Here is a 9047-nt window from a genome sequence, read left to right as displayed (position 1 = left end):
ATTTTCAGAGAGATTGGCTGGCAATGCCATTATTATTGGAAAGGATCAGAGGGGCTTATAGGCACTGGGAAGAAAGGTAACTGAAGAGAGAGGTTAGAGGAGACGTATTAAAAGAAAAAAAGAAAAATGACTCTCTCGACTGGAAACACTTTTTTCTCTCACTCTTTTTCTCCCCAGGATGGAGGTGAGACACATGGTTCAGTGGACCCTGTCTTTGTGGGGAGGTGGCCATCACATCAAAGGAAGCCCAGGGCTCAGTGGGTCCGCAGTCCGCACCTCACCTCAGCCCCTAAACGGACGTTTCTCATTTGTGTAACAATGCACCGCGTGAATGGCACCTGATTTGCAAGAGGATGCCTGGAGCTGTTCTCATTTGAATATGCACACATCTGGGTTATCTGGGATCAGGAGACAGACAGAGCTCCCTGCCAGACAGAGACAAAATACACAGGCACAAACAGAAACACATACAGATGAACAGAGCTCCCAGACAGACATAAAGACAGACAGACAGACATGGCACAACCTCTTTCCTCTGCGTCTCTGAACACCTTTAACACCCCTGGCTAACTAACAGTTCTGTGTGCACCTGGACTTAGTGTAAACTCAACGTGCACAGCTAACAAATAGCTCCCCACTCGGTCTGCCATGTAACACCACATTTTGTTCTCCAATCTGAATGGATGACAATTCCAGGCGAGCGTGTCCTACTGAACGGTGATTTCCTCCTCCTGTTGAAACAGCTGAAGCTAGTTCTTGTTTGTGCCTCTTCCAGTTGTAGTTTTTTTCCTTCTTTCTTTCCAGAGAGAACCTTTCAGCGACAGCAACCCCGGGAGAGATGCAGAGAGCACGTCCCCCAGGGAGAAAAGCTGCCTCGGGCTTCAGAAAGCCTATTTACAACAAGCTGTGCTTGTTCCTTTCATCAAAATAGAGCGCTGAGCTTTTCTTCTGCCTTGTTTTCTTCCTTTGCACTTTTGATGGAAGGTTGTTATTGTAAAGCACCAAGTCTGACTCCGTTGTGCTCAAGGTTGCGGTGAGAGCCTAGCTTTCCCTTGTCTGAGGAGAGGAAAGGAGGAAAGGAGAGGAGGAAGATTGGAGAGAGAGAGAGAGCGAGAGGATAACACCTTTTCTCTCGCTCCCCCTGTTTAATGGACCGTGGAGTGTTTTTCAAAGAAGGAGAGAAACCTGCTATGTCACTGAATTTCCCCAACCTGTGATCCTCAGCTGTACTCCATCAGGTTCAATTAGAGAGGATCGCTGGTCTCTGGCGGGCCCGTCTGTCATAATCTATCGGGTACGCCGCATTCCAAATATTGAAGGTGAGGACAGAAAATCAATAGACTGAATTGGGGCTGCCAGGCCCAGAGGGAGGTCTCCTTAGCCCTGCTCACCTGTCCAGCCTAAACTCTCTTCTCCTCCAAGGCTCTCGCTCTTCTGCTCTTTTGTTCTTTTGTGGCTATCAAATTGAAAATGGAATTTCAGCAGTTGTTTGTTCTTCCACAGCCGCACCCCTCCAACTTCCCCTTACAACCTCCCCACCCCCTTATAACCTCCCCACCCCCAACAGATAAATATCCACTGAGTGTACAAAACATTAGGATATTCACTCTTTCCATGAAATAGACTGACCTGATGAATACAGGTGAAAGCTATGACAGCTTATTGATGTCACTTGTTAAATCCACTTCAATGAGTGTTGATGAAGGGGATGAGACAGGTTAAAGAATGATTTTTAAGCCTTGAGACAACTGAGACATGGATTGTGTATGTGTGCCATTCAGAGGATGAATGGGCGAGATAAAATATTTAAGTGCCTTTTTGATCTGAGTTTTTCACTCTTAAAAGATTTGCGTGTGTATCAACAATCAAACCAAATTGTATTTGTCCCATGTACTGAATACAGCAGGTGTAGACCTTACCGTGAAATGCTTACTTACAAGCCCTTAACCAACCAATGCATTTCAAGAAATAGAGTTAAGAAAATACTTACGAGATAAACTAAAGTAAAAAATGTTAATAAAATCAGTAACAAGAAAATTACGTAACAATAACGAGGCTATATACAGGGTGTACCGGTACCGAGTTAATGTGCGGGGGTACAGGTTAGTCGAGGTCATTTTGTAAAGTGACTATGCGTAGATAATAAACAGTGAGTAGCAGCAGTGAAAAAACAAAGAGGGGGGGTGGCCATTTTATTAATTGTTCAACAGTTTTATGGCTTGAGGGTAGAAGCTGTTAAGGAGCCTTTTGGTCCTAGACTTGGCTCTCTGGTACCGCTTGCCGTGCAGTAGCAGAGAGAACAGTCTATGACTTGGGTGACTGGAGTCTTTGACAATTTTTTTGGCCTTCATCTGACACCCCCTAGTATATAAGTCCTTGATGTCAGGAAGCTTGGCACCAGTGATGTACTGGGCCGTATGTACTACCCTCTGTAGCGCCTTACATACAGATGCCGAGTAGTTGCCATACCAACCAGTGATGCAACCGGTTAGGATGCTCTCGATGGTGCACCAGTTTTGAGGATCTGGGGACCCATGCCAAATATTTCTCCTGAGGGGAAAAAGGTGTTGTCGTGCCCTCTTCACAACTGTCTTGGTGTGTTTGGACCATGATAGTTCATTGGGGATGTGGACACCAAGGAACTTGAAACTCTCGACCCGCTCTACTTCAGCCCTGTTGATGTTAATGGGGGCCTATTAGGCCCTCCTTTTCCTATAGTCCACGATCAGCTGCTTTGTCTTGCTCACATTGAGGGAGAGGTTGTTGTCCTGGAACCACACTGCCAGGTCTCTGACCTCCTCCCTGTAGGCTGTCTCATCATTGTTGGTGTTCAGGCCTACCACTGTTGTGTCGTCAGCAAACTTAATGATGGCGTTGGAGTCGTGCTTGGCCACGCAGTCGTGGGTGAACAGGGAGTACAGGAGGGGCCTAAGCACGCTCCCCTGAGGGGCCCCCGTGTTGAGGATCAGCGTGGCAGATGTGTTGTTGCCTACCCTTACCAACTGGGGGCGGCCTGTCAGGAAGTCCAGGATCCAGTTGCAGAGGGAGGTGTTTAGTCCCAGGATCCTTAGCATAGTGATGAGCTTTGTGGATACTATGGTGTTGAACGCTGAGCTGTAGTCAGTGAACAGCATTCTAACATAGGTGTTCCTTTTGTCCAGGTGGGGAAGGGCAGTGTGGAATGCGATTGAGATTGCGTCACCAGTGGATCTGTTGGGGCGGTATGCAAATTTAAGTGGGTCTAGGGTTTCCGGCATGATGGTGTTGATGTGAGCCATGACCAGCCTTTCAAAGCACTCATGGATACCGACGTGACTGCTATGGGGCGGTAATCATTTAGGCAAGTTACCTTCACTATCTTGGGCACAGGGACAATGGTGGTCTGCTTGAAACATGTAGGTATTACAGACTCAGTCAGGGAGAGGTTGAAAATGTCAGTGATGACTTTTGCCAGTTGGTCCGCGCATGCTTTGAGTACACATCCTGGTAATCTGTCTGGCCCCACGGATTTGTGAATGTTGACCTGCTTAAAGGTCTTGCTCACATAGGATACGGAGAGCATGATCACACAATCATCCGGAACAGCTGTTGCTCTCCTGTGTGCTTCAGTGTTTTTTGCCTTGAGGCGAGCATAAAAGGAATTTAGCTCGTCTGGAATGCTCGGGTCCACCACCCAAAGGAAATCCAGCCAACTTCACACAACTGTGGGAAACATTGGCGTCAACGTGTGCCAGCATCCCTGTGGAACGCTTTCGACACCTTATAGAGTCCATGCCCTGACGAATTGAGGCTGTTCTGGGGGCAAAAGGGGGGGGGGTGCACTCAATATTAGGAAGGTGTCAAAACTGTCAAAACTGTTCGCTGCTCTGGCACCCCAATGGTGGAACAAACTCCCTCACGACGCCAGGTCAGCGGAGTCAATCACCACCTTCCGGAGACACCTGAAACCCCACCTCTTTAAGGAATACCTAGGATAGGATAAAGTAATCCTTCTAAACCCCCCCCCTTAAAAGAGTTAGATGCACTATTGTAAAGTGGTTGTTCCACTGGATATCATAAGGTGAATGCACCAATTTGTAAGTCGCTCTGGATAAGAGCGTCTGCTAAATGACTTAAATGTAAATGTAAATGTGTCATTTTTTGGCCTAGAGGGTTTCTCCTCTTCTGTGTGTCCACCATTCCTAGGTTGTCACATTATTCACTGTGATTTCTTTTTCTTTTACAGATATGACAATATTGATGACTATGGCGTGAAAATAACCTCAGAGGTGAAACCTGAGTTGATACATGTTTCTGTACCAACAATATTAGTAAATAAATGCTCTGGCTAAAGAGTAATGCAATAATAATAGCAGTAAGTAACTTTTCAAACAAAGTTAAAAGGAAAGCTCACACAATCTTAATGAAATGTCCAAAGACTAGTGTAAAGATCTACAGATGCAGGTGCTTATTTTGATAACCCTGTTGTTGCGAGAAATTTCCTGCACTGGAGGAAATGCAAACATATCATTTATTTGAGGTTTTAAAAAGGCTTCTAAAGTTTGTAATTTCCATTAACAAATTTCAGACTTGATTTGCCTTAACAAAAGAATATATCAACCTCTTCAAAAATATAATTATAATCCACACAGTATTTCACATTTCCTGTTGCTGCAGGATTATTTTCCTGCCGTGAGAAACTGGTCAAATTCAGATCCCACATCTGTACTAAAGTGTCAACACAAGACTCCCAGGTGAAAGGGCAGATAGGAACTATGGGAGGAATCAAGGTCACATCAAGGACAAGGTGACTCCTTAACAAACCGTTCCGTCTGTGAAGTATTATCATGGCCATTACTTGCTCACGTCAACGGCCACGTTTTTTTACTCCATCGCCATAGTAATTGATTCATTGTTTGTTGGGCCAATCATTCCTGGACGATTACCCCTTGATGATGTGATATCAGTGGGTGTGTGTCAGCAACAGTGTGTGTTTGTTTGCATGTGCTTTGCCTTACCAGGCCACCCCAAGGACACTGTCCAATCCCTCCACCACAGTAGACAAAGCAGCAGTGTTGCAGGGGATATCGATCATCCTCTTCCCATCAAGTGTATGGGGGAGCTCCATGAAGAAGAACGGTCATTTTGTGGATATGGTTTTGAAAGCCCGCATTGTCAACTCTAAAAATGGAAATAAGCGTTTCTTATCTCCAAGTAGACGCTCCCCGTTTCTGTTCAAATTCTTTCCGTTTGGTGCCAATTAACATGGCTCGAGTGTTCCCGACTTTCCCCTCTCCTCTCTTCATGTCTTCAAGTATGCAGAACAAACAATGAAAGAAATATCCCCCGAAGGAGGTGGTCCACCTCAAAATCCATAAAGTCCTCCATCAAAATCAGCTCCCCCGCTTTACGAGGACATTCATCTGCTGGCGTGGCACACTGCTCTGCTCTTCAAAGCACCTTGACAATGCCATTGTCCTTTCCTCAGCTGCTGGGGTTTCTTGTGTGCTTTGTTATGGGAAATGAGAATCTCAATAGTTTATCAAACAGACAGAGAGAGAGTGTGTGTGTGTTTGTGTGTATGTAAAAGACAGAGAGGGGAGAGTGAGAGGGGAACAAACATGGAGATGAAAAGAGAGGGGAAAGAGAAAGAGAGAAGAAAGAGTATTGCCTCTGAGCAACAGCCCTGCCAAAAGAAGCCCCCCAAGGAAAAACAAAATATCCCTCTAAAATAAAAGTCTTAACATCGCCTTCCAAAAACCCCTGCTACCTCCATCTATTACTCTCAAGTGTTAGATACATGTCTGGAGAGATGGAGGAGTCGTCCTTGTGGTTGTGCTTTCTGCACACACACACACACACACACACACACACACACACACACACACACACACACACACACCACACACACACACACAACACACCACACACACACACACACACACACACACACACACACACACACACACACACACACACACACACACACACACACACACACACACACACACACACACACACACACACACACCTCCTGCACCAATCACACACACATCTCTCTGCACAATCACACACCACACACGCACCTCCTGCACACACCACACACACACACACACACACACACACACACACACACACACACACACACACACACACACACACACAACCACACACACACACACACACCACACACACACACACACACACACACACACCTCCTGCACAATCCACCACACACATACACATACACACACCTCCTGCACAATCACACACACACACACATACACAAATCCTGCCCACAATCACACACCACACACCACACACACACACACACACACACACCACACACACACAACCTCCTGCACAATCCCACAATACACACACCTCCTGCCCAATCACACACTCCTTTGACACACACACCTCCATAGCCGACCAGGTCAGTCGAGTGAAAGCTTGGCCGTCCAGTTTCACTACCATGCTGATTTAATTGGCAGTCTGTAGATGGGGAGAGTGATGTCAGTCGAGCTGAAAGACAGACAGAGGAGCAGGAGGGAAATAACAAAGGCCACCACAATCAGATGAATCACCATTTGCACCACTGAGGAGCCACAATTCTTAAAACAAGCGTCATTGATCGTGATTAAAAGGCTCCTACCCAAGCCCCCCCCTCCACCACCCAATTCATCATCTCATATCTGCATGGCCTGCTATCCTCGACCAAAGTGCGCCGTTGAGATAATTTACGGCACATTGGAAGGCCCTGCCCTCTCCTTTAACGGCCCCAGCACCGCCGCAGGGTGGATGGAGAGTGCTGCCGGGAACCTGAGCAGAGCCGAGCCGGTGGCACTGCTCCCTTCCTTTAGTAAATAAATTAAGTGGGTAAATGAGGGCAGCGAGCAGCAGGAGCAGAAACCCCACTCCTGTTAATGATGCCCTTGGCTGCAGCCGAGGTACTCTGGCATACTAACAGGTGGGACCTGGGTTACTAATGGCTTCAGGTGGGCTTGTCAAGCCAAAGCAGTCCCCTCCCCATGTAGGCAACGGTGGCCAGGTGAGATGCCTGCATGGGATCGTGCAAGGCAAGAGAGCCAATCAGAAGTAGGATTGGGGGAGGGCCAATCGACCACTAGTATCACTTAAAGCCCAGGAAGCACCGCCACTCAAGTCGTTTCTTTTAACGTCCTTTTTTTAAAGACGCAATTCATAATCACAGGCGAGAGACGATGCACCGCACATCAAACGAGACGAGCGACTTTGGCTTCTACACAGCCGCCTAATAAAAAAGCAAACAAGCAATAAATAAAAGAGAATTTTATAGAGGGCCGTCTGTCGAGGTGCACAGGGCGTTGCGGAGGTGTCAGGGGAACAGGGGGTGGGGGATGGGGCGACGGGGATGGGGAGAGAAGGCACGGGAGAGCTGGGGGGGAGACATCAGAGAGCACGTTGCCGTGACATTGCCTATTATAAATACAATGTGTCGCTATTTAAATGTGATGGCAGAAGCAGGTCGGCTGCGAGCAGAGCTGGTATGACAGCTCGTAATGAGATCCTTTGATGTGGCAGATGAGGGGGAACTGAGAGAGGGAGAGCGGGAGATTAAGAGAGAGGGCCCTCTGGAGGAAAGAGAGGTGAGAGGAGGCCAGCATGTCCCTCCAACAGGCACAGAGGAGAGGAGAGGAGAGAGGCTAGGAAGCAGCTCCTTAGTGGCCAAGCCAAAGCCAGGATCAAACAGATTGAAGCACTGAGAGAGAACTGCGTCAGACTAAAGGAGAAAGGTGTCCTACATGAGGCCACAGTACAATATGCTCCAGAGACTGGAATCCAAGTCAACATTAAAGCCTGAACGACCATTTAGACACACACACACACTTATACACACATATACAGTACACGACACACGCACAAGTGCTGGCTATTTGTCTAAAGCAGGTGGCTCCTACTGACTGGGTCCTGCCCTTCTGCCACAAACAGACCTCTTCACCTGCTTCTTCAAGCCTGCAGAGCTGCATTTGGACACACACACACACACACACACACACGCCTACCCTCTCTCAATTAACACACACAAATCAAGCTAAGCTGGAGTGTCCTCTGGCTTCATCCACCCTACTCTCGCCTATAAGCAGACCACACAGACACACAGACACACAGACACACACACAAACCAATTACACACACACCACACCCCACACACAACACACACACACTCACACACACACACACACAACACACACACACACACACACACACACACACACACCACGCACACACACACACACACACACACACACACACCTCACACACACACACACACACACCACAGGCTCCACAAGAAAAAATGCCCATGGGGTAGATCTAAACCAAACCCGAGGCGTTGCGTGATGTCTTTTCCTCTGAACACAGCGCAACGTGGAAGGGAGGGATGATTTGACAGAAATAGATCATGTGACAATGTGGTGTATGCTGAGGCCCCGTGACATCTCCAGGTGAGGGCGAGCTTTGAAGCTTTGACGTAAGCTCAACAGAAGTCATGTTCTCTCTGATTGGGAAACCATCTGGTTTCATTACCCGGGTGTCCTCACTCCATGATTCTACTGGATGGGAGAACAGAGGGCAGGTGTGGCTTGTGATTTTTGGGAAGCATTAACACACACTGTGTTGTCTTGATCTGGGTCAAGCTGAGCTGATCATAGAAATGTCCTTTGTGTTGTTTTTCTCAACTTTCTGGCCAAAGTTCTAGAGGCTATTAAAAGCTGATTGGATTTGTACTGATGTTACCAATAACTTAAATAAGATGTACAGTATAAACTATCTGCGTCATTTCAAGGAGTGCAATTGATGAGAAAGAAAATGGGAAAAGGTTGATTGGAGTGTAATGGTATACCGTCGTTTATGGGGTGGGTTATGACACTGGATCAGATGCAATATAATTCTCACCATTGGCAAAATCATATTGCCCACATACACATGGTTAGCAGATGTTATTGTGAGTGTAGGCGAAATGCTTGTGCCTTCAGTTCCGACAGTGCAAGTACTGTCTACCAGAATCTAACAATTCCACACAACTA

This window comes from Salvelinus sp. IW2-2015, linkage group LG33 (genome assembly GCF_002910315.2).
Source record: "Salvelinus sp. IW2-2015 linkage group LG33, ASM291031v2, whole genome shotgun sequence".
Classification (NCBI taxonomy): Eukaryota; Metazoa; Chordata; class Actinopteri; order Salmoniformes; family Salmonidae; genus Salvelinus; species Salvelinus sp. IW2-2015.
Note: the sequence above shows the minus strand (reverse complement) of the source record.